The 26,978-nt window shown below is 43.9% G+C and overlaps 1 protein-coding gene across 1 annotated transcript in view; it reads right to left on the bottom strand.

Annotated features, from left to right (window-relative positions):
* Positions 1-26,978, bottom strand: part of LOC127582028 (regulator of G-protein signaling 3-like) — a 224,014-nt gene that overhangs the window by 8,479 nt on the left and 188,557 nt on the right.

The raw sequence follows: 26,978 nt of genomic DNA, 5'->3' as shown, positions 1-26,978 counted from the left end.
TCATCTGGCACTGTCCCTCTCTGACTCGCACGCACTTTACTGGGTGAATCAGGAACAGAATACCCTCCGTACAGCTGACCGGCCCAGACACTGGAACAGTCTTTCAGGTAGTAGTGGGAGGGGGAGAAACTTACTGAAGTCACTCGACAGGTATCTCCCCTGCTTTCTCCCAACCCTTCTGAAGCACGGGTATTCCTGGCACCCTGCGTTAGCCACAGGTAACCTGAATCTTATCTGCTAAATTAGAGGATCATCCCTGAGCCTTTGTGGGAGCATCACTGTGCCAGTAAGGAGTGGTGATCAAAAGCTGGGCATTCAGCTCAGTTCCCTACCAATTACTGCATTCACTCAGCCACCAGTTAGTGGGTAAGAGTAGAATGGTATTGATGTAGCCAAGACTTTCATAACATAGGAAGGAGCAGTCAAACATGAAGATCCTGACATATTATGCAAATATTAGGTTATAAGGTCACCTTAATGGGACTGGCCACTTGATTTTGAACAGGAGAGTGAACTCGCAAACTTAATGTAACAAGGTCTCTGACACTAATTTTCACAAAGTGTAGGTTCAAAGCCGAAAGCCTTTGGACCTTTATAAAGATTCAAAGTATAACAAATACATAAAAGAGCTGAGCGATCATAGTTCATTTGTAAAATTTCAGTTCCAGAAATGTGTTGCTGCCTTTAACAAATGGGAGTTTGTTAGTGAGGTTGGCGCTTCTCAAATACATAACTACTTAATGTCTTAAGACTTGAATTTCTATAGTGCTTCAAGGCATTGTAAAGCTGCTTACATGGGATTCAGGTGGTCCATGATATTCACACTGCCTGCTCAATTTAATATAATGCAAGGGTATGGGGCTGCGAGTGAGTGTCTGTGTTGTACGTTAAGGACACCTCTTCATGAGAGATTGCGTTCTGGTTCCGCACACCCTGGAAACATTTCTGATTGAGGAAACAGCCGAAGGAAGTGAACAGCAAGGTCTGTGATGCTGCCTGGGAGGGCCTGATGTAGTGGAAATTCCTCTCGGGACAAGTCAGGAGATTGTAAGGAGGTTACGTCAGGGTGACACACTGTCACCTTATGTCAGTTTATGCTGTATGTATGGAAATATAATTAAACCATTACATGAGAAACAGTCAGCAATTTCACCCCTCTGGAAAGGACAGAAAGGTCTGACTATACATGTCTGCCTACTGCTGTGTGCAAACAATGATTGTTTTTCAAGCTTTGAGTCTGTCTCCTCTGATTTCCTGGCATTTTATGCAGAGGCTTTGTATACATGGAGTTTAGGAAGTCTTTCAATACATGGCTTCTAATTCTTTTTTCACACAAACCTGTTGAATAAAGTACCTTTTCCTTCCATTGTCATTGAATAGTCAATCTCCATTCTAAACCAGCAAACTTCCATTCTCATTTTAAAACAGCATTCTAATGACCAGAAGCCAGTCTGCCTTTTCTGTATATTTAATTGTGTCAGTACGTTTTGTAGACATCTGCTGTCATGCTAATTCTTCAGTTGTCCAGTTTGGTTTATTATTTCTTTCTGTACAAAGTGGATTTATTTTAAAATTGCTTTTTTCATTGTTACCGTATATTTGATATTCCTGAAACATGTGTCAAGGTCATATTTCACCTCTAAATGTTGATAATTCTAAGTTTCCACCTGTTTTATTGTGGGGAGCGGGAGGGATAGCCCGCCTACAATTGGATGCGACCTGCAGCACAGATCACTGACAGAAGAGATACACTGAGACAATATTGCTGATGTTACTGAATGAGCTTTGCACAGGTTTGGGAGCATTTGATTTTCTTGTCTTGATAAATAGAGTGGTGCAGCCAAGTGTGGAGGGAAACATATCTCCTGGTGCCAAGCTACTCCTGATGTTAAAGGCATGAGTGTCTGTTTGCCTTTCTAATGCAAGTCAGCTGGGGGTGGAGGTGTTCCTCAGTTGATCTTTGCCTTCATGGGATGCCTACCCTGTGCCTTGTAATTGGTGCTTCAGATTATTCCTTTCATTTCGAGTTTCAAGTAAAAGAAAAAAAATGTTTGTCCAAATAATTTTAAGGTGATTGGAGGAAGGTATAAGGGGGATGTCAGGGGTAAGTTTTTTACACAGAGAGTGGCGGGTGCATGGAACGCACTGCTGGCAGAGGTTGTGGGGGTAGATACATTAGGGACATTTAAGAGACTCTTAGATAGACAGAGAAATGGGGGGCTATGTGGGAGGGAAGGGTTAGATAGATCTTAGAGCAGGATAAAATGTCAGGCACAACATTGTGGGCCAAAGGGCCTGTACTGTGCTGTAGTGTTCTATGTTAAAATGAACAGGAACATGAGTCATGTGTTCTAATGCCTGTTGGTTGGGATAATAAAAAATTCTTAAAGGAATAGCTTTCATGGAACTTGGTATCACGTGCAAGAGAGCCAATCTCACACTGGACCAAAAACTGTGGATTTAGCTAATTAAAGGCATATCTTTGGTTCACTGAATATGACATTAATGGAGGATAATTCTCCTCTAAAACACGGAATGGTGCATTAGGAGTTTGAGGAGATTTGGTACGTCACCAAAGGCTCTTGCAAATTTCTACTGATGTACAGTGGAGAGCATTCTGACTGCTTGCATCACCACCTGGTACGGAGGCTCCAATGCACGGGATCAAAAGAGGCTGCAGAGAGTTGTAGACTCAGCCAGCTCCATCACAGGCACAACCCTCCCCACCATTGAAGACATCTTCAAGAGGCGGTGCCTCAAGAAAGCAGCATCCATCACTAAGGACCCTCACCACCCGGGACATGCCCTCTTCTCATTACTACCGTCGGGGAGGAGGTACAGGAGCCTGAAGACCCACACTCAATGATTCAGGAACAGCTTCTTCCCCTCCACCATCAGATTTCTGAACAGTCCATGAACCCAGGAACACTACCTCGTTATTCCTCTTTTGCACTATTTATTTATTTTTGTAACTTAAAGTCATTTTTATGTCTTCATGTCTTGCACTGTACTACTGCCGCAAAACAACAATGAATTTCATGACATGTGCCAGTGATAATAAACCTGATCCTTATCTTGTGCATGAGTAAATCTGAGAAGCTGGAGGAAAATAGGATTAAATTATTGTAATTTAAAAAATTATATTAAAATGTCCAGGATTTCTAAAGCTATCTAACTTCTTCAAAAAAGAGTGAACTATGTGTTTGTTATACTACAAAATAGCGATCTGGCAGTTTCCATCCTTTCAAACTAACAGAACTTAACAAAACTATTTTTCCAGTGACCTAATTATTCATCTCCAGTAAATAAACTGTACTTACAGTGTTAAAATTTTTCTCATTGAACTTTTATCCAGACCCTCTGAATAACACCACGTAGAAATTATCATTCACACTATTTCGTGCATTGTCATTGACAACTTGTTTCTAAATATCCAGGCTGGATTGTACCAGACTGAGATCCTCATGGGTCAAGTCAACAAGGAGAGCCATGTGCAACTCTATAAGCTAATTTGTTTTTAATGAATAAATCAACATTACACAATTTTTCCAGTCGCCTGTCAGCCTATTGAGTTATACTTGCAGAACAGTTACAGGAGAGTATGGATGACCTAAAGAATTTTACTTGTTTACATATAACAGATTTTCCGGTTATGATCAGAGACAACAGTTCCAATTAAGCAACAGAAGATCACTGAAGACATGAACTGGGAGCAGGGGCAGTCCTCAAGCATGCTCCAACATTCAACATGATCACGCTTGACCGACTGCAATCTCAACTCCACATTCTCTCAACCCATGGTAACTTTTACAAGATAATTTTAAAAAGATATAAACTTCCTTAAATGGCAGGTTACTAATTTTCTTAAAAAAAAGATTAAATCTGAAGTTGTGAAGTTCACTGTCATTTTTCTGACTACTCAAGGAACCAGGAAAAGCACCTCCCTCTCTGAAAAGCCAAGTTACATTATTCTGGACTCAGCATTGAATGAGATGTGGGAGGAAACTGGAACATCTGAGGGAAATACACTCGGTCACAGGGAGAACATGCAAACTCCGCACAGACAGCACCGGCGGTCAGGATTGAACCCGGGTGACAGGAGCTCTTTCATTGTGCTGCCCCCATTCATTCATTTCCTCAGTCACTTCCCCAGGCATCCTTTTACCACCTTCTCTCAGCTCCCACCACCACATGATGTTCCATCTCTCCTTCTCCCCATCCTATCACAGACATTCCCTCTGTCCCCTTTGGCACGAAGGTCACCCTTGGTGCAGAACGATCTCCACTCCTGCTGTGTGGGAGCCAGTGCAGTCGTATGGTTACTTTCAGCCACCACAACAACTGTGAACGACTTCCACTTTCACATGGAAACGATGTCAGTGTAGAAGACATTATAAATAATAGTGTACCTAGAAATGTAATGCTTGATGCCATCTTTCTTCTGCATAATGCAATTGAACGTCAGTTTTTATCCATGTGATGCCTGATACTTGTAGGGGACTTTTGGGGCAATGTGGTCTTCACACCTCTGCGCCCAAACAAGATGCCTGTGAATTCAGTCAAGTGCCCACCCACATCCCTGACCTCCACACTCCCTGATCTGAAACCATCCTCACAATCTGTAGCACACGGCCCCAAACCCTCCCCAGCCCCCCAGTACGCTCCGCCTGATTCCCCACTCCCCTAACATGCTGCAGGGACACCTCACACCTCCAAAACAGGACCAATTTGTTCCAGTCTTTGACTTTCAAATACCTCTTCTGTCCAGTCCCCAGTGAGTGTCTGAGAGTTGGCAATGATGCTTTAATTCTGAAAATCTACTCGGACAGTTCGAAGATGCAGGAATTAAGATTTGGAGGACTCAGTGCCTTGTGAGCAGAAATCTTTTGTATATTAAACTAAAGTAAAAAGTTTCCTTATTTAAGTACACAAATCTATATCTGCAACTTTGTGAATCTTACATTCTGTGATTTTATTCAACAGGTCTCCCTAAGTCAATTGATGGAAGAATTGAAAGAACAATGACAGGGAGATGACTATCTGGGTTGAAACAATGCCTTAATTCAGCCAGTATAGCCAAGGTCCAAAGCATTAGCAGAGGAGAACTGAGTGCCAGCTGCATCACTCACAGAATGCCAGAAGTGAACTGCTCAGGGGACTTCTGCAGTTGCAAGAATAAAATTATTCAAAGATCACATTGTTCTTGTCAACACTACAGGGGGCCAAGGAGGGAGACGACAATTGAACAACCACAACCCTTAACTTCCAAACATTTAAACATTTCCCTTTTTACAGAAAGCAGACACGTGGATGGAAATAACACTGTTGATTTGTGTCATTCAGAACTTCTTTAAAAGCTCTCGAAGGCACAACGTTAAAGATCAGGTGTTAAGCACTCAAAATTCTCCGTGGAATCTTGTTCTACGACTGGTTAAAACTGACTGAGGCCCACAGCAGGAACTCCAAGGGGCAGTGCGCAGGGAGCTCTTCCTGCAGGCCACAGGGAATTTAGAAGGTTTCAAGAACTACACTAAATGAAGAATTTTGAATGCCTAGCACAATAAATAATTTTGTTTTTTGTTATGATGCATTATACATCCAAAATGCAAATATATTAATAGCACCTTTAAACTTAAAGATTTCTTCATGTATCAAATGTGCAGAAAATGTGTTCAGTTATTAAACACTTTTAAAATGTATGAGTATTTAACAGCAGTCTGAAAGGAAAATATTATAGATACTGGACATCTAAAACAGATCAGAAAATGCTGGGAACACACGTCAGATGGCGTCTGCAGAAGAGAGAAACAGAGTTGATGTTTCAGATTGACAACCTTTATTTCAAATTTCCAGCATGTGCAGTATTTTATTTTAAAGAAAGGTTTAAGTACTGACTTTATTTAATTACTTGATCACTTCCTTAAATGGCAGGTTACTGTTATTTTCAGTATAATTCTGAAACTGTGAGGTTTACTACCACGCTCTGCCTTCCCAACACAAAGGGACCAAACACAGACTGGGTGACTGCTGCTCAGAACACCCCTGTCCAGTCCACAGGGTGACCCTGATCTCCAGCCACCGGGCACTTTAATTCTCCATCACAATCCTACTCTGATCCCTCTGTCTTTGGCTTACTTCATCAATGTGTCTTACAACAGTAAATCATTTCTCAGATATTTTCCAGGAAAGAATCAGAATCACAAAATGTCCAGCACAGAAGTCGATCGGTCCAGCCTGCACATGCATGTCAATGGAGTAGATCCCAGCCGAGACACTTCCTCATAATAGAAGCCTATAGTTTTGGCACATCCTCACAAACCTCCTCTGTCTCTCTCCAATGCTATCACTCAGTGATAGCTAATCACCATTAGCAGTACTCCAGCTGTGGCCAAACTAGTATTTCATTCACTTCCAGTGTGACCCACTGCTCTTGTGTTCTATGTCTCAGCCAATGAGGGCAATTGTCTTCTTAACTACCTTCCCAATATGTCCCGTTAACCTTCAGTGATCTGTGGACTTGCACTGCTCTGTTCCTTGGCACTAACTATGATGCCATTATTTATGGTTTATTCTTCTGTCTCCCCACACTTCTCTGGAATTCCATTCCCATTTCTATGGATACCTACCCAATATATTCTTATCTTTCTAAAGCCTACAACTCTCCTTCTCACTTTCAACTTCTGCCAATGTTTGGTCTTCAAGCATGGCCCAATAAATACCACAAAAAGCCGAGGAGTTTGAACGGATCCCTCCAGCCACCAACACCATCAGTTATTGTCCTTTCTCCCACTGAACCAAATTTGAGTCCATTTTTCCCATGGGTTTTAGCGTTATTGATCAATCTACTGTGTGTTAAAAGATGTTGCGGCAACATTTTCTCTGGTTATTCTGGATTCTGTCCACCCAACAATGATCCATGTAGAACTCACCAAGGAAGCTGTCTGTAAAACAGCCAGGTGTTCATTCTGTGAGCCGAACACTAATGAGCAGCTACTTCAAGCTCAAAGGCAATATGCTCAGACACTGTTTAAAACATTAATGGTGAAACACAGAAATAAAATGTCCTTCAGTTTTAAATAACAACAACACGCACTCTAATCATTTGTTGTTTCTAAAACCACCAGATGCATTTTATACACAAGCAATTCTACAGGCATTGGAAGCAAGATTGTTGATTCATTCCAAAGTAAACTGATTTTAACTGCACTAACCCATTTCACCAAGGACCACTAAGTCAGAAAATAAAAGTTTCATCTGTACGTTCGAACGAGATTTGAAACCAGATCTCAGAAGTAAAAATTCAGTGTGATCCAACAGCCCTGCCCAGTTCCAACTATCCCGCCAATCTCAAATCATGGGTATGCTGTTTCTCTAAATAATTTTGTAAATAACTTCTTCAGCAGATTAAACACGTCTTGATACATAGGAGTTGTTCAAGAAATAACCCAGGAAAACAATCAGTTAGATTTATTTCAATTGCATTAATAGCTGAAAGTAGTTAAGGATCTGGAATTTGGACCACGTAATGATCAAACCACCAAGGGTCCACTACGGCAGGAAGAAAGCACATGAACATCTCCGACCAGAGGTGTGGCTTCAGACATACTGAGTAAGGACAAAGGACTTGGTCTTTTACCTACACCTGAAGTAAAAATTAGACCACGTGTGTCTGCAAGTAAGATTGCCATTGGTTGGGGAGGTTTAAATCAGGGCGTTAATCACCATCTATGAACCAGGCTGTTGGAGAGGTGAACATTCCAGCTCACTGACCTTTCAAAGTTCTGCTGGAAGGTCAGTGACCCGAAGTGTTAGCTCAGTTTCTCTCTCCACAGATGCTGCCTGCCCTGCTGAGTACTTCCAGCACTTTGATTCAAATTTTCTGCAGGATTTAGTTTTTATTACTGGAAACATGCTTGTTTCCAATGCTTGCCAAGGCTAATCTAAACAATATTTCTGAAAAGAATCAACATTTCTTTGCACATTTTACTGATGTAGTAAAGTTTACAACTGAAGGTATTAAAAGTTTTGTTACAGCAATGAAAGAGAATATTAATACGTGGTCATCTGAGATAAAAACAGATGTTACTGTGACCGTAATCAGCTGTTTCGCCCTTCCTCATGCCCACGTATCACCGTACATTGCATCAGTCTCACAGGACAATATTGGGACCGCAAAGTTGAATCTATTTAACAGCTCAGTTATTTACATTTCAGAAACAAAACAGCAAACTCCCCTGTTTAGTGTCAGCTGCAATCAGTGTGGGCCTGACCACAAAGATCTTTCAAGGCATGAAAGACTAATTTCAGTAACAGATATTTATTCTGAATGGTATTTTAGATTAAGACCAGATGACATTCAAAATCCATGCATGCAGTTCCTTTCTATTTCCATGTGGTGACTGCCAGTAACCTGCTTTAAGGGTCACTTTGGATAATCGTGCAGAATGCTGGTACAATGAAGAAACACAAGACTCCAACTTCCTGGCAGGCCAATGCATCATCAACAGTGCATCAGGACAATGATCCCAGCTGTAGATTCGCCCCACCTGAACGTTGTTCACATGTCTCAAAGTTGGACCCATTTGTGCTTTATTTGATGTGTAACTCAGGCAACTAAAGCAGGTTGTGTATGCTTTGAAGGGATTATAACACTTTCAGTTGAAATCCTGCCCTGCAGGAAACTGGGCCAGACATTCTCAACGTGATTTATCCTAACGCAGAGTCATTCCCCTGTTGTAATGGCATCAAGGTGCATGGGACCCGTTAATTACTTACTGATCTTATAGCTCACAGTGAAACAAAGAGAACATCACATGATTTAAGGTGTCCACCCTGTAACAGTGGTTTTATATTTTATACATCCTTCTCCAGTCATTTTAATGAATTAAATATCCCATTGTCAGCTGCCCCAAGCACTGATTGAAGGTCCATTGTCCCTGCCCCATGTGTTGAGGGAGCGACCATGTGTCCCACTAACCCCAAGCCCTCCTGTAGCTGCCATGGAGAGAGCTCTTTAAAGCACTGACTTACTTCCCATGCAGAAAACGAGAGGTTCGGGGTGTGTACATGTAATTCCTGGAGCTCAGAGTCAGAGAGTTATATAGCACGGAAACAGGCCCTTCGGCCCAACTCATCCATGCTGACCACGGTGCCCACCTAAGCTAGTCACATTTGCGCCCGTTTAGCCTATATCCCTCTGAACCCTTCCTATCCGTCTGTTTATCCAAATGTGTATTCCAAGCTTCTCAGAACATGACCAGCAGTTGGGAAGCAGGCTATGGGTTAGTCTTTGATACATCAGAACATGAAAGAGGATAAAATTTTCAAAGTAATCTCAAGAGGAGAATTAAAGTTTCTGATCTTCCTTTTTCTAACACTTTATAACATTGTCTCCAGCTCAATATCCCTACGTTTTTGAAATTGCAATAAGGCATAAACTCAACCAAGATACTCTTATTCCAACATCACAAAGCATGCTAACTTATGGCAGGATATAACACCAAACTTTTTCAGTTTCTGTTAGAGAAAGCAAGCTCAATCTGAAACGTGGACTGTGGTCAGTCTACATAAATGGGAGGACCAGGTGACTCTGGCTTCTAGTTCCCTCTCCACTGCTGAGGTTTATGCTTGCGTCATATCTGAGTCTGTTCCAGATTAAATGATAGAGGCTGATGCCTGAAGTTCCATTATTGTTATATCTTGTGTGAATGACACCAGAATTGGTGGTGTACTGGACAATGAAGAAGGGTGTCTCAGGTTACAACAGGGTGTAGATCAATGGGAAAGTGGGCAAAGGGACGGTAAGATGGAATTTAACTCAAGCAAGTGTGAAGTGATACATTTGGGGAAGTTGAACCGCCAGGACATGTGCAGTGAATGGCTGGACCCTGGGGAGTGTTGTAGAACAGAGAAACCTAGGGGTACAGGTACATAGTTCCCTGGAAGTGGCAACACAGGTAGACAGGGTGGCGAAAAAAGCATTTGGCACGCTGGCCTTCATCGGTTGGGATGTAATGTTACAGCGGTACAACAAGTTGGTTAGGCCGCACTTGGAGTATTGTATGCAGTTCTGTTAGAGAGGATGCAGAAGAGATGTGATGAAATAAGAGAAGGTGCAAAAGAGATCCACAAGGATGTGGCTTGCTTTGGAGGGCTGTGTTATGAGGAGAGGTTGGATAGGCTGAATATGTTTTCCCTGGAGCAAAAGAAGCACAGAGGTGATGTGATCGAGGTATATAAAATCATAAGAGGCATAGCTGGGGGTACATAGCCAGCATCTGGTGTCTAAAACTAGAGGGCAGAGGCTTAAGGTGAGAGGGAGGAAGTTTATAAAGGGGATCAAAGAGCAGATGGTATCCGGAGTGAGGTGTCAGAGGTGGTGGTGGAGACAGGAACAGTGACATTTACGGGACAGGTACCTGAATGGGCAGCGCATAGTGGGATATGGAATTAATGCAGGCAAGTGGGACTGGTATAGTTAGGCATGGTGGTCGGCATAGGCGTGATGGGCCAAGGGGCCTATTTCTCTGTGACCCTATCTAGCATCAAAATGGTGGAAGGCAAAGTAAATGGACTTTGATCTTTCTCGTCTATGAATCGCTGTGTTCTACGTACTTTACACATTGCCTGAGTGAACATGTAATGCAAGAATCTATCAACATCAAAGGGACAGAACCAGATCTAGTGACAAAAAAAGACTTGCATTTATTTGACCTCAGGATGTTCCTCAGGTTTATAAGCATGAGGTACCTTTTTAAGTGCAGTTACTGCTATCATGTATGAAATATGATGGAGAGATCCCAAAACAATGGAACTCTTATGTCCAGGCAAGAGAGCAGATGGAGCCTTGGATTAACAGCTCATCCGATATATAGCACCTTTAACACTATACCTGTCCCTGGTTAATGAACTGGAGTGTAACCAAACACATTTATGTAAAGTCTCTGGAGTGGGACTTGAACTCTCTGGTTTCAGAGGCACTAGTGCTGTCCATTGGTCCCAGGTGATAGGGTGACCGTGTCACTTACAATGACTGCATCATTGCTGACCAACACTAATGATGGACGTTCAGGTTATGAAGGTCCTTCCCCAGTCCAGCTGCAGGATTTTGAGCCAAAACGTCAGCAATTCCTTCCCCCCACAGATGCTGCTCGACCTGTTGAGTTCCTCCAGCAGATTGTTTGTTGCTCCAGATTCCAGCGTCTGCGGTCTCTGGTGTCTCCAGCTCTTTGAATTACTCAGTGACAGAAGTTGGATCAAAGGGTTACAACCTTAGTAACTTACAATAAACCAGGGTTCAGCACAAAGCAGTGAATTCTTGGTGGTTTAAAGCCACATTGCTGGGGATTCATTGTTATATTTTATACATTACCTATCATTTCCTCCATGAATGTAATTGTATTAAAAATGTCTGGCACCCTTGCCACAGGATATACTTGTGGGCCCCTTCTCTATCACAGCACTCACTTCCACCTCCCACACAGAAAGGGAGAAAGTCAGAGTACGGATGTAAAGTAAAGATAATCTTTTCATGACCTCCAATTTTGTATTATCACTTTACACAGCACCCAGTGAACTAAAAGTGCCTGATGTCCAAGTTCTGGGCAAGGATAGTATTTTAATTATGAGAGGCATAGATAGGGCAGACAGTCAGAATCCTTTCCCCAGGGTAGAAATGTCAAACACCAGAGTACGTACTTTTAAGGTAAGAGGGGAGGAAGCTTAAAGGTGACATGTGGGGCACGTTTTTTACACCGAGAGTGGTAGGTGCCTGGAATGGGTCACCGGGGTAGTCATGGAAGCAGGCAGTTTGGTGGAGTACAAGAGGCTTTTAGACAGACACATGAATATGAAGGGAATTGGGGGGTATGGATGATACACAGGAGGACATTTAGTATAAGCTGGCGTCAAGATCGGCACGACGCTGTGGTCCGAATGGCCTGTCCAGCGCTGTACCGTTCTCTGTTCTACGTTTAATTTGCACAACCAACAATTGATGTGCAGAAAATATTTTGCAAGTGAAAACTGAAAGAGGGGCAGGTAAGAGAATTACAAACCAGAAGAAGGATTAATGGAAAACAAAGCTGTATTATGGAAAATAAAGGTGACTTTAATGTCTGTTTGGGGGAGGATTAAAAGTGCATCTAGATACATGTAAACAGATTCTTCCTAACTCCTTAGCCAGCGGGTGCTGACTCTGTGGAATTCATTGCCACAGGTGGCTGTGGAGGCCAAGTCATTGGGTATATTTAAAGCGGAGGTTGATAGGTTCTTGATTAGTAAGGGTGTCAAGGGTCACGGGGAGAAGGCAGGAGAATGGGGTTGAGAGGGAAAAATAAATCAGCCGTGATCAAATGGCAGAGCAGACTCAAAGGGCCGAATGGCCTATTTCTGCTCCTGTGTCTTATGGTCCTAGAATAATAAAAAAAAGAAACATTAAGAAAATCTATGCGAAAAGCCAATGCCAGCCTTTCTATAGAGGCTGGAAACACTGGTGTCGGGGCTGTCAGTGAATCAGTGTTCACATTTGTGGTGTGTTTCCAATGCATCATCTTGTCTGTGGGCTGACAGGAAGCTGCTCAGTGCCACAGGCTGCCTCATGGTTTGCGGATTATTCTTTAACAAAAGAATTTCCGCGTGCTTATTCTGTCAACGACTACAAATAAAAAGTTTGCAAAGGCGGTTTTATGGGAGTTATTCTGGGGAATTCAGCAAGCTGAGAGTGCACCAACCAACCTGCTCTCAGTTTGCTGTGAGTTCTTTGGTGCACAATTTGCCGCTGGCAGTTTATTAAGTGTGAAAACTGCAAGCACCAGGAAACAAGGTCTTCAACGTCTTCCAAACAGATCATCAGAATCGGCTTAAAACTGTGTACAGTGGTGCAGTTGGTAGTGCCGCTGCCTCACAGCTCCAGAGACCCGGGTTCAATCCCAATGTCCGGAGCTGTCTGTGTGGAGTTAGCACGTTCTCCCTGTGACTGCGTGGGATTCCCCTAGTGTTCCAGTTTCCTCCCACATCCCAAAGACGTGTGGGTTGGTAGGTTTATCAGCCACTGCAAATTGCCCCTAGTGTGTAGGTAAGTGGGAGAATCTGGGGGGAATTGATGGGAATGTGGGGAGAATAAACTGGGATTGGTGTAGGATTAGTGTCAATGATGGTGGGTGTGGACTTGGTGGGCCGAAGGGCCAGTTTCCATACTCTGTGATCCAATAACTGGTAAAAATAGGAGTAAGAACTTTTATTATCTGCACGCCCCTCTCACTCTGGACTTCTCTACGCCCAGTCTGGATAAATACAGGAGCATGGAAACGTTCACTGACAGAAAACAGAAGATGGGCTAAAAGGGTCATCTTCAAGTTGACAATCTGCCTCGGGGATTGGGGTGGCAACCAGCATATTTACAATCTGAAGTAATGATTTAGAAGAACAGATATATATCCAACTTTGTGACTGATACAGAGAGAAGTGGGAAGGTGAGTTGTGAAAAGCAAAGAAAGAGGAATCCTTTCCTCACAGAAAGCAGAAGATCTCCTGGAAATAGTGGAGAACACCACCACTGTAGAGTGGATAAGGACCTCAAACAAATTAGCATTAGTTAAAAACTATGTATTAGAGAAATTAACGGAACTAAAAGACAATGCCCCCAGGATCCAATGACCTGTATCCTAAAGTGTTGGCTATGGATACAGTGGATGCTCTGCTTGTCACCTTCCAAACTTCCATGTTCCTTATCCCAGTAGGTAAGAAGGGAGAGAAAAAGAAAACAGGGAATTATCGACCTGTTAGTCTGACTTCAGCGGTATGGAAGGTGCTGGATTCTATTATTAAGAAATTGGCAACAGGGCACTTGGAACATAATACTAGGATTAGACAGAGTCAGCATGGATTTATGTTTGTCACACCTGTTGGTTTTTTGGAGCTTGTCGTGTACAGAACTGGTATGGCCAACCAATTGATGTGATGTACTTGAACTTTCAGAAGGCCACACAGGAGGTAATGAAACAAAGTTAGAGCCCATGGTATTATGAGTAATATACTGGTGTGGCCTGAGGGTTGCAGAATGGACGGAAAGAACAAGTAGAATGAAGTGGGGCATTTTGGATCGGAGGGCCGTGGTCAGCATGGTCCCAAAGGGATGGAAGTTGAACGCCAGCTGTTCACAATCCATATCAGTGGTTTGGACAAGAGGATCAGGTGAAGCATATCCAGGTGTAGTGATGGTCCAAAGCTGGGTGGCAGTGTGGGCTGAGGGAGCTTCAGGAGGATGCAGAGAACGCCCTGTTCTGTTGTTCTGTGCTCATCACTGTATTTATTGCTGTATCTATTATCACCACGTACACTGTTTACACTGTGAGCTTCACGCGAGCAAGGAATTTCATTGCACCTCGGTGTATATGACAATAAACTAATCTGAATCCAAATCGGATCATGGCAGGTAGAATATAATGTTGGTAAATGGAGAAAGGTAAATTGCTTTGATAGGAAAAAATAGAAAGATGGGGTATTTTATAAATGTTGAGAGATTGAAAGATGTTGGTATTGAGAAAGACTTGGGTGTTCTTGTGGATGCATCACTTAAGGCTGACATGCAGGTGCAGCTGACAATTGGGAATGCTCGTGGGAATGTTGGCCTTTACTACAAGAAGACTGAGTCAAAGAGTCGAGACACCTTGCTCCAGTTGTATCGAGCCTTGGTGAGACCATATCCGGAGGGAGACGATCTTACAAAGGACGATTGTGCAGAGTGGGTCTATGCCTTCCAGAATTTAGATGAAGAAGCAGAGCTCGCTGAAACATACATGTCAGGGTCCAAAATTTTGACTGCCTCCCGAAATCCCCACCATCACAGAAGCTAGTCTTCAGCCAATTCCATTCTCTCCATGAGTTGAGAGCACTGGATGACAGCAAAGTCTGTGGAATCAGACAACATCCCAGTTGCAGTACTGAAGACTGCACTCCAGGACTAACTACATCCTGAGCCAAGCCATTCCAATTTATTCACTGCTCTGCCATCTACCCAGCAATGGGGAACATTGACCAAGTAATTCCTGTTCACACAATGCTAATTATGGCCAATCAGTCATAGAACAGAGAACAGTACAGCACAGTACGGGCCCTTCGGCCCACAATGTTGTACCGACCTATATAAACCTTATCCCCATTCAATCTATCCCCTTCTCTCCTTCATCTCCCATAACCCTCTATTTTTCTTGTGCCCATCTAAAAGTCTCTTAAATGTCCCTGTTGTATCAGCCTCTACCACCACCCCCGGCAGTGCGTTCCAGGCACCCACCACTCTCTGTGTAAAGAACCTACCTCTGACATCTACCCTGAACTTTCCTCCTCTGACTTCAAACAGGTGTCCTCTGGTATTGGCGATTACCACCCTGGGGAAAAAGTGCTGGCTGTCCACTCTGTCTATTCCTCTCATAATCTTATACACCTCTATCAAGTCACCTCTCATCCTGTGTCACTCCTCACTTAACCTTTCCTCATAAGACATGCTCTCCAATCCAGGCAGCATCCTGGTAAATCTCCTCTGCACCCTCTCCAAAGCTTCCACATCCTCCTTATAGTGAGGTGAACATGACTGAACACAATATTCCGAGTGTGGTCCAACCAAAGTTTTACAGAGCTGCAACATTATCTTTCAGCTCTTGAACACAATCCCCCGACTAATGAAGGCAGCACACTATATGCCTTTTTAACCACCCTTTCAACTTGCACGGCAACTTTGAGGGATCTATGTTCTTGGACCCCAAGATCCCTCTGTTCCTCCACACTGCTAAGAATCCTGCCATTAACCATGTACTCTGCCTTCAAGTTTGATCTTCCAAAGTGTATCACTTCACACTTCTCTGGATTGAACTCCATCTGCCACTTCTCTGCCCAGCTCTGCATCCTGTCTAAATCCTGTTGCAACCTATGACAACCTACACTATCTACTAAACCACAAACCTTCATGTCATCTGCAAACTTACCAACCCATCCTTCCACTTCCTCATCCAAATCATTTATAAAAATCACAAAGAGCAGGGGTCCCAGAACAGATCCCTGAGGAGCACCACTGGTCACCAACCTCCAGGCAGAATACACTTCATCTACTACCACCCTTCTGTGGGCAAGCCAATTCCGAATCCACACAGCCAGTTCTCCATGGATCCCATACCTCATGACTTTCTGGATGAGCTAACCATGGGGAACCTTGTCAAATGCCTTGCTAAAATCCATATACACCACATCCATCGTACTACCTTCATAAATTTGTCTTGTCACTTCCTCGAAAATCTCAATTAGGCCCATGAGGCACGACCTGCCCCTCACAAAGCCATGCTGACTATCCCTAATAAGACTATGCTTTTCCAAATGCTTGTAGATCCTGTCCCGAAGAATCCGCTCCAATAGTTTGCCCACCACTGATGTAAGACTCACTGGTCTATAATTCCCAGGATTATCCCTTTTACCTTTCTTGAACAAGGGAACAACGTTTGCCATCCTCCAATCCTCCAGTACCTCTCCTGTGGCTCCAGCAATCCATTCCCTCACTTCCCATAGTAACCTGGGGCATATCCTGTCCGACCCCAGAGACTTATCTATCCTAATGCTTTTTAGTAGCTCCAACACTGCTTCTTTCTTAACCTCGACATGCTCCAACACATTTGCCTGTTCTACATTAATCTCACATTTGTCTAAGTCCCTCTCACTGGTGAACACTGAAACAAAGTATTCCTTATGGACCTCCCCTACCTCCTTCGCCTCCAGACACATTTTCCCCCTTTATCCCTGAGCGGTTCTACCCTCACCCTGGTCATCCTCCTGTTCCTCACGTACGTGTAGAACCCCTTAGGGTTTTCCTTAAACCTACTCACCAAGGCCTGCTTGTGTCCCCTTCTAGCTCTCTTAAGTCCCTTCTTAAGCTCCTTCCTGACTACCTTATAACTCTCAAGAGTCCTGACTGATTTTTGCTTCCTCAACCTTAAATAAGCTTCCTTCGTCCTCTTGACAAAACCTTCCACCTCTCTTATTAACCATGGTTCCTTCACCCTACCATCCTTTCCTTGTCTCAGTGGGACAAACCTATCTAGAACCCCATGCAAGTGGTCCCTAAACAACCTCCACATTTCTACGGTGCATTTACCAGAGAGCATCTTTTCCCAGTTTACACTCCCAAGATCTTGACTAACACCATTGTAACTTGCCCTCCCCCAATTAAATATTTTGCCATAATGTCTGCTCCTATTTCACATAGTCCATTTCATATAGTCCATGGCTATGCTAAAGGTCAGGGAGTTGTGGTCACTATCGCTGAAATGCTCGCCCACCGAGAGGTCTTTTACCTGACCAGGTTCATTGCCTAGTACCAGATCCAGCACGGCCTCTCTTCTAGTCGGCCTGTCCACATACTGTGTCAGGAATCCTTCCTGGATGCATCTAACAAATTCTACCCCATCTAAACCTTTTGCACTAAGGAGGTGCCAATCAATATTGGGGAAGTTGAAGCCACCCTTGACAACAACCCTGTTATTTTTGCATCTCTCCATAATCTGCCTCCCGATCTGCTCCTCAGTGTCCCTGCGGCTATTTCAGGGCCTATTGAATACCCCTGATGGAGTGATCGCTCCCTTCCTGCTTCTGACTTCCACCCATACAGACTCAATAGACGATCCCTCTATGATGTCTTCCCTTCTTACAGCTGTGATCAGCAAAATGGCAGAAGTTGTCACTGACACTGCACTTGCTCACCAATAACCAGCTCACTGATGCCCATTTTGGTTTTCATCATGACCTTTACCCAAATATGGACCAAGGAGCTAAACTCCAGAGGTGGTCAGCCACTGACATCAAGGCAGTATGTTATCTAGATGGTGAGAGATTACAGAGCTCTGGATTGCAGAGGGATCAGGTGTCCTACTGAGTGATTCTCATAAGGCTAACACGTAGGTGTGACACCTTAGGAAAGTTAACCTAATGTTATGGTTTATTGCTCAGGGAAATGAATACCAAAGTAGGGAGGTTCTGCTTTAGTTATGTAGGCACTGGTGAGACCATATCTGGAGAAACATGTCCTCCTGATATTTTAATCAGGAGACCATATCAGGAGGAAAGGAGGAATTAGGAATGGAAGGATGTTAATGCATTGGAAACAGTAAAAAAAACTTCACTAGACTGATAGTTGAAAGGGGCAGGTTGTCTATGGGAGGTTGTCCATTGTGGACAGATTGGACAGACTAGGCTCGTACCTGCTGAAGTTTAGAGCACTGAGTCGGCACCTGATTGAAAGATTAGATCCTGAAGGGTTTGCACATGATGGATGCGGACTGGATGTTTGCTGCTGTGGGGGAGTCCAGAATTCAGGGTCACCCCTTGAAGTAAGGTAAAAATGAGGAGAGTCTTTGGAACTCTCTTCCTCCTGGGGCAGAGGAAGCGGAGTTGTCGAACATTTTGAAGGCAGAGGTAAATAGATACTTGAGATGCAAGGGGGTGAAAGGTACTGCCGGTGGGCTATGTACAGCAGAGAGGGAAGCAACAGCTAATATTGATGACATAAGACTGATCCCTAGAGTCACGGACCCAGGGAGGCCAGTTTGTACACTTTAAGGCATCTTTAATCTTTTAGTACCTCAGTTAATGAACATATCTTTCTTTTACAATAGGAGGTAATTAGCTTCCATGGAACTAAACTGGATCTCAGGTACAAGGCTGCCCACAGGGAATCCCACCCTGTCCATGCAGAAGGCATGGCACTGCAGCCAGGAGAACTATTGCCTCTCACCGGTGGGGTTACTGGAGCCACTGTGATAACAAAGTATTCTGAGCTCAGACTTAACTTGATACCAGCATGATAGACATGTGGGACTGAAAACTAGTTTCACTCAGAATTTATATCGTCACCTAACTGGATACATCATTACAGTAACTGGTTGACTCCATGAAGAAAGCTGTGGAAGACATTGCCAATGCTCTCTGGGATTTGTACAGTTTGTTACGCACAAGACCAGACTTCAAACCTAAATGCTACCATTGATATACTTGTCTATCAGGTTATTACAACAACATACCTTCTTACTTAGATGGAAGACGTAGGCACTCAGTGAACAGTGCCCAACAGTCATCTCATTTGGTACACACTTGATTGGTTCAGAATCAGAATCAGGTATATTATCACTGACTTATTTGACATTATTTTTCCAACTTTAGAAACAATTGTCTTCAGATAGCTGAATCTGTTTGAAAGGAGTCAGTCAGCCCACACTACTTCTAGTTCATCAGAGTAGGAAGGCAAAACATCAAAAATATACTGTAACTTCTACTGTTCATCACAGTTAGAACATGGAACATATGGAACATAGAACATTACAGCACAGTACAGGCCCTTCGGCCCACAATATTGTGCCAACATTTTATCCTGCTCTAAGATCTATCTATTGTCAACAATGGTTGTCAACTCTTGATTGCTTTCTCACAAGTGGAAACCTAGTTAAGCTGAGTACCCCTTTAAATATGTAGATTGTTTCAGTTCAACACACTTGGTTAATAGTTAAAACCCACGCCAAAGTCTTATGTGTTGCTCCACCATGATCTAAAGGAAAGGGTTAATCTGAGACACTTGATGGATCGATAGTTGTGAGGATGCTAAATGTGTGAACATAATGCGAATGTGCCTCGACATCAGCACGAGTGGAAATGCTTTGTGGGGCATGAAAAGCAAGGCTAAGAAGCAGCACAACAACACCTAGCATTGAATAAATAACCCCCAAACGGAACAGAAATTACCTTTTTAAATCATGGTCACCAAAATCTGTTTAGTCCATGAGTCCAGGCTTCAAGAGTTACAGATGATATTTCTGACATTTAATGGAAGGGCAAGGAAGCTGAAAATAGCCAAAGAGTCCAGCACTCTGCTTCTTCCTCGGGAATGCTGAATCAGATTAGTTCATAACTGCTTCTTTGATGCAAGCGGTATCCAACATAAATATAAACATTTCACCAGCAATGTGTTGGCAGGAAAAAAGCAAACAAACCTTTCCAGCTTCTATATACTTAACAATATTAATCCATAAATTCTTGCTGAATATTGCATTCTGAGGTAGGTCATAAAAAAGGGTTGGAGCTGAGAAAAACCTTCACCAGGCATCAATGACATGTACCCCAGGTGCACTAGCACCTTCTCCGCACCACTGTCCCATCAATATCCTGGTTTCCCCACAAAATTCTGTAGCATATGTGGCATTTAAAGTATTGGCTGTCGACCACAGTTAGGGATGTACCACATGACCAACAGCTCCCTGTACGTTGAACTATTCAGTACAGGAGCTTCCAAAGGTCTGTTTGCTGCGGTTGAGGAAGGACTCAATAGAAAGGCTGTCCTAGCTCTTTGGAAAATCCTTCTATTAATAAAGAACTTTCTTAGTTACTTTAACTTACTAGCTATACTTCAGTATATTAAAGAGGGATTGGGAACGTCATGAGACAAATCTTTTTACATCTGTGCTGTTCAAAACTAGCTCACAAGCTCCACCTGCCTGGCGATAAACATCTTTATTTGCACATCCAACATTTTTGTATCTTGTGTTTATAAGGCCAGTTCTGAGCACTGTTCTCCCTGAGTATTTACATTTTCCATCAGAATAAGAATATATATTACTTCAGTAGCCTGAGAAATAAAGTTCCCACCATTATGCTTGTGAAGTTTGAAGTCTGAAGTCTGATTTTGTGGAATAGGTTGTGGAATCAGAGAGCAAATTGTTTAAGTCCCTGAGATTGCTGGCAATAGCTGGGTAGCATCCCCGCACTTTCTAGGTCTAGTGTACGGCATCACATTTTGGAGCAGAGGAAATATAATACACCAGGAACTTGACTAACAGTGACACTGTGCAAAATGGGAAGAGTTACTCGTTGTAAGCCACACTCCATCCCTACCTACCCAGTAATGGAACTCAACTGAGGGCTGACCATATAGGGACAGCATTATTAAGACCTCTAAATCTCTTTTAAATAGCTATCATTTTTAAGTAAATTGTGCTTTTATTCTCTGAAATAACGGCAGAGAAAGAGTGCAAGTAACAACATACCATGACTTCTTCCTGGGTGTAAGGTAATGGACAGATTTAACTATTCTTGTTGATATGCTTTGCTATAAAAATTAATTTACTCTGAAGCCTGTAACCCAGGAAGATGCTTCGATGCAGCCCTGACTGACTGTGCTACACTGTTGGAGTCATTTGAAAATAAATATCAGAGTCGAGCTTTATCTGCCCAAACATAACATTCTCAAGCTTGCATTTGGTGGAGCAGAAAGTTTTTCCCAAGCAAGAAACCTTCACACAACAAATAGCCCAGATTCAAATTTCCTCTTTGCTCTTATGCATGAAAATATGAACAGTAGAGGTCCCTCTGCTTCCTTACTTGAGTTAGTATGCATTTCCTTGTCCTATTTTTACCTCACTGTTCTGTACTAAACTCTAGCTGCTCATTATGCTGGTCAATTTCCTCCTGCACATTTTTGATCTTTGTCACAATCCACAGTTCTCTAGTTCCCTCAATTTTGAAGTCTAATTTTCCCCTCATCTTCCCAATCTTAGAACTGTCCTAATTCTTTTCCTTTCATGCTACCCTTCCAGCTATCTGTCATTTGTATGACTACGTTTCCCTAATCCATGTGTCTTTGCCAAAACCCTCTCCTAATCAATTTCAGAAATCCTCATTTTTCCAAGGATATTGTAATTTTGACCACAAAAACACTGGCTTTTATTAACTCATGCTGAATAATCCTGGTTATTCCACATTCTCCAAGTATCCAGTAATTTCATCATGTTCTACAGACTAGTGATTTAGCAAAAAACAGAATAAAACTGCTTGGTCAAAAATCTCCTATTGTTAATGTAGCAGCTATGATCAGTAAGGTTGCAGATGACACAAAGGTTAGGGAAGTTGTAGATAGCGAGGAAAGTTACCTAAGGCTACAGTAGGACATGGATCTGATAGAAAGTTGGTAGGGGATTAGTAGATGGCACTTAATCCTGACAAGAGCAAGGTGATGCATTTTGGGTAGCCAAATAGGAGTAGTTCACGTACAGTAAATGATAGGGTGCTGAGGATTGATGAACAGACAGACGCTGAAAGTGGCAACACAGGTCAATAGGGTGGTGAAGAAGGCTTATGGCATGCTTGTCTTCAGAGGTCAGGGCACAGAATACAAGAGTTGGGATGTTACGATACAACTTTACAAAACATTGATTAGACCGCACATGGAATATTGTGTGTAGTTCTGGTCTCCACACGATAAGAAGAATGTGATTGCCCTGGAGAGAGTGCAGAGGAACCACATCAGCATGTCACCTGGATTGGACTTTAGCTGTGGGGAGAAATTGGACAAACTGGGCTTGTTTTCCTTTGAGTGATGGAGGCTGAGGGATGACCTGATAGAAGTGTATGGGGTTATGAGCGGCATAGATAGGGTAGAGGGTCAAAGTCTCTTTTCCATGGTAGGGGCATCAAAATCAAGAGGGCACAGGTTTCAGGTGAGAGGAAGGAGCTTTAAAGGGGATGTGAGGGGTAAGTTTTTTTTATACAGAGAGGGGTTGGAATCTGGAACTCACTGCCAGAGGAGGTGGTGGAGTCAGGTACAGTCATTACGTTTAAGGAGGCACTTAGCAGACACTTAGATTTGGACGTGGTGGGTTGATGGTCTTATCTCTGACCACCTCTTGCATGAATAACAGTCTGAATACAAACCTGTACAGACTCTTACAAGCCCACCCGCAAACTCCTCGTTCCTGATATCCAACTCTTCGATGAAAACTGAAGAGAAGTACTCATTTAGTTTCTCTGCTTCACTTTCTAACATCAGCATCTTCCCTCCATCTCAGAACTCTACCCGACTTTGTCACATTCGTGCTGCCAATGTGTCTGATCAGCCTTCAGTATTTATTTCCTTTCTCTAAATCTCCCAGTCACCTATCTCGTACTCATTCCTCGTCACAAGATTGCCTCCCCTTTCATTATTATTTAACCATATCAATTCCAAAAACAGCTCCTTCATATTTCATTTCTGATCCCGAGGGTTTCAGCCTTCAAAGCACTCCCTTTGAACTACACCCCATTAAGTGAAATATCTAAACACAAAATAAATGAAACAACTTCAATGAAACCTTAACCTTAAAGAACAGTTAAAACTGAAAAAGAAACTTGTTCTGGTTGAAGCAGAAATTGCAAGTTCCACGTGGACACAGAGTGAACAATCCTGAATAGTTGGCATGCAAAGGAGCAGGAATGGCTGGTCTTCAAGGAAGGCAAACACTGCAGCTCCACCTCTCAACGTTATCAGAATCCTCGCAGCACAGTTCCTGCAGGCACAAGTGGTCTGGCATAAAACTAAATTAAATTCCTCTTGTGGTGAATACTGTGCACAGAGCTATGTCACAAAAATAATAAATACATTTAATTACGTAAAAATATAAATAATCATAGACTCATACAGCACAGAAACTGTCCCACTGGTGCGCTGTCGACACGGATCGTCAACACCCATTTACACTAATCCCATTTTATTCTTCCTACATTCCCATCAACTCCCGCAGAGTCCAGCACTCACCTACACACCAGGAGCAATTTACAGTGGCCAATTAACCTGTCAACCCATATAGAACATAGACCAGTACAGCACTGGAACAGGCCCTTTGGCCCACCATGTCTGTGCCGACCATGATATCAATCCAAATCAATCCCCTCTGCCTGCACGTGGTCCGTATCCCTCCATTCCCTGCCTGTTCACGTGAATGTCTAAATGCCTCTTAAATGTTGCTGTCGTACCTGCTTCCACCACCTCCCCTGGCAGCATGTTCCAGTCAGCCTCCACTCTCTGTGTAAAAACTTGCCTTGCACATCTCCTTTAAACCTTCCCCTTCTCACCTTAAATCTACGCCCTTTCGTATTTGACATTTCTACCCTGGGGAGAAAGACTCTGATTGTCTACCCTGCCTATGCTTCTCATAATTTTACAAACTTCTATCGGGTCTCCCCTCAGCCTTCGATGATCCAGAGAAAACAACCCAAGTTTGTTCAACCTCACTTTATAGCTAATCCACTTCAACCCATGTGTGGGAATATGTGAGGAAACCAGAACATGTCTTGGGGGTATAGGAGGAAACCGGAACATGTCTTGGAGGTATAGGAGGAAACCGGAACATGTCTTGGGGGTATAGGAGGAAACCGGAACATGTCTTGGAGGTATAGGAGGAAACCGGAACATGTCTTGGGGGTATAGGAGGAAACCGGAACATGTCTTGGGGGTATAGGAGGAAACCGGAACATGTCTTGGGGGTATAAGAGGAAACCGGAACATGTCTTGGAGGTATGGGAGGAAACCGGAACATGTCTTGGGGGTATAGGAGGAAACCGGAACATGTCTTGGGGGTATAGGAGGAAACCGGAACATGTCTTGGAGGTATGGGAGGAAACCGGAACATATCTTGGGGGCATGGGAGGAAACCGGAACATGTCTTGGAGGTACGGGAGGAAACCGGAACACCCAGGAAAAAGCCACGTGGTCACAGGGAGAATGTGACCACACCAGAGATCAGGACTGAACCTGGGTGGCTGGAGCTGTCAGGCAGCAGCTTTACTCACTGTGGCACTGTGTTGTCCTAAATACACATAACGCGATCACCACCTGGTCCTGCCAACTACCCCACTTCTCGGAGGTGATCTCTGCCCTCTGATACCCCTCTCTGCCTCAGACAGCCCTCTGATACCCCTCTCTGCCAATCACTCTCAGCCCTGCCTCCACAGAAAAAGAGAAACACTGCTGGTGCAACAAACAATCTGCTGGAGGAACTCAGCGGGTCAGGCAGCGTCTGTGGAGGGAAGGACAGTCGACGTTTTGGACTGAAAGACAGAGGGGAGACAACCAATATAAAATAGTGAGGGGGAAGGGGTGGAGCAAGAGCTGGCAGGTGATGGGTGGATCCAGGTGAGGAGGGGTGACGGGCAGAGGGAGGAGGGGAGAGTGGAGACAGTGACAGAGGCTGGCAGGTGAGAGTGGAGGTGACAGAGGGCTGCAGATGGTGGGATCTGATAGAAGAGGAAGGTGGAGCATGGAACCAAATAAGGAAGGTGGGGAGGGCAGATGGGGACAGTGGGGGAGGGGAAACAAACAGGGTGATGGTGGGGGGGTGGGTGGACAAATGAACAGCTGGTGTCCAATCCTGCCACATCTCCAATCCAGTTTCTGGGCACTTAGATTTAAACACAGGTTGAATTCTCCAACCATGAAGTGTCTGGAGAGCAGTTTTCTACGAACACACTTTCACTAATTCATTTATGACCTATTAATAAGATTTTAAATTAAAAACAGAATACAAAGCTTCTAATGATCCCAGCAAACACCAAATCAAATGGGAACATTGTTCTCATACAGCAGTACAACATTACACAAACTACAATGAGAACATACCAGACCATCATGATCGCCACTACTGGTTAAAGAGACAGTGTGTAGTGTGGAAAGCTCAACAAGTTCTTTCAGTAAGGTACCAGCATTTAGTTGTGAAAGCCCCAGCAGCAATCCAGCTGGGAGCACTCCGTGACTGGAGGAATTTATGGCAATGACAGGGCATGCATTGTGGGTTGGGACAGGGCAGGAGACAGGAGCTACACTCAGAGTCCCCACATCCTAGTGGGACCTCTCTGATGAGCAATGCGTTCACAGGCCAAGGCTTTCCAAGGCTGAAGCCATCGAGACACGTGACGTTCTGAAAGAGACCTTTGGCCAGACTCTCGTGCCCAGACTGCACTCCCTGTGGAGGTCAAGATGCCTCAACTTTCTGGAAGCAGGTTCTCTTCCAGAGGCCACAGCAGATCCCTGCCACATCTCCCAACATCACTGGAACCATACACACAGATATGGTCCTCTAATTCCTGCTGATTACTGGGGCCTACAGCATAATCCCAAAGTGATCACCCCCTCCCTTATTTCCAACTTCTACCCATGTGGCCTTGCTGGACGTTACCCCCTGGGATATCCTCCCTCAGCACTGTCCTCCCTAATCAACACTGCAACTTCCCTTCCTCTCCTACCTCCACCTCTGTCATGTCAGAAGCATCATATTCCCAGAAAACTGAGCTGCCCGTCCCGCACCATGTTTCTGTAATGGCTATAATATCCCAATCCCATGTGTCGATCCATGCCCAGAGTTCATCAGCTTATATGTCAGGCTTTTTGCATTAAAGTAAATGCAGTTTAGCCTATGAGACGTTCCACAGTCCCTGCCCTGCCCCTGCCTAGCCTGCCTACTGGACTTCTTTGCTTTAACCTCTGCAGTTGCTTCACCTTTCTCATCCGATACCTTACTGATTGTTTAACCCATCCCTCGTGTACAGGTCACCTCTGCCCCAGAAGAGATCCCAATGGCCAAGTACCAGCACGAGAACACTGATAGTCAGATGGGAAGCCTAGAATGACACACAAATCCCTCACGTCCTGCTCTGCACTTCCACTGAACAGAACACATAAATACATGGATCCCTGCCCCAACTACTTCCTTGACTGGTTAAAACATCTCTGTATTTCCTGATTAATGGTACTTTGTTCAAAGAACTTAGACCTTTGCATACAGCATATTTTTGGTGAGGATGTCCATTCTGTAGGTGTGAGCAGTGGTGTGCAGATCACCCTGACATATCGTGTGAGGACATGAAATTCCTGCTGAAGTAGCACCTTGTGTGGGGATTCTCACTCCTGAGGAATCAGCTGTGTGGGGATTCTCACTCCTGCCAGCTCATCTTACGGTGGGCTTGGCCTTCTTCCAGCCCCTGGACCTTCCTCCTGGCATGGATCTTCTCGACCAGGTCCCCTCTCCCCAGCAGCCCCTGCCTCCTCCGTGACAGCCTGTTGCCTTCAGGCTGCTGAACAGCAAGGTGTTGGGAAAGTGTGGGAATTCCCGAGGTCCCATCGGGAATCCCTCAGGTCCTGTTTTGGT

The sequence above is a fragment of the Pristis pectinata genome, chromosome 23, assembly GCF_009764475.1.
Source record: "Pristis pectinata isolate sPriPec2 chromosome 23, sPriPec2.1.pri, whole genome shotgun sequence".
NCBI lineage: Eukaryota > Metazoa > Chordata > Chondrichthyes > Rhinopristiformes > Pristidae > Pristis > Pristis pectinata.
This window is presented reverse-complemented; position numbering and strand designations above follow the sequence as displayed.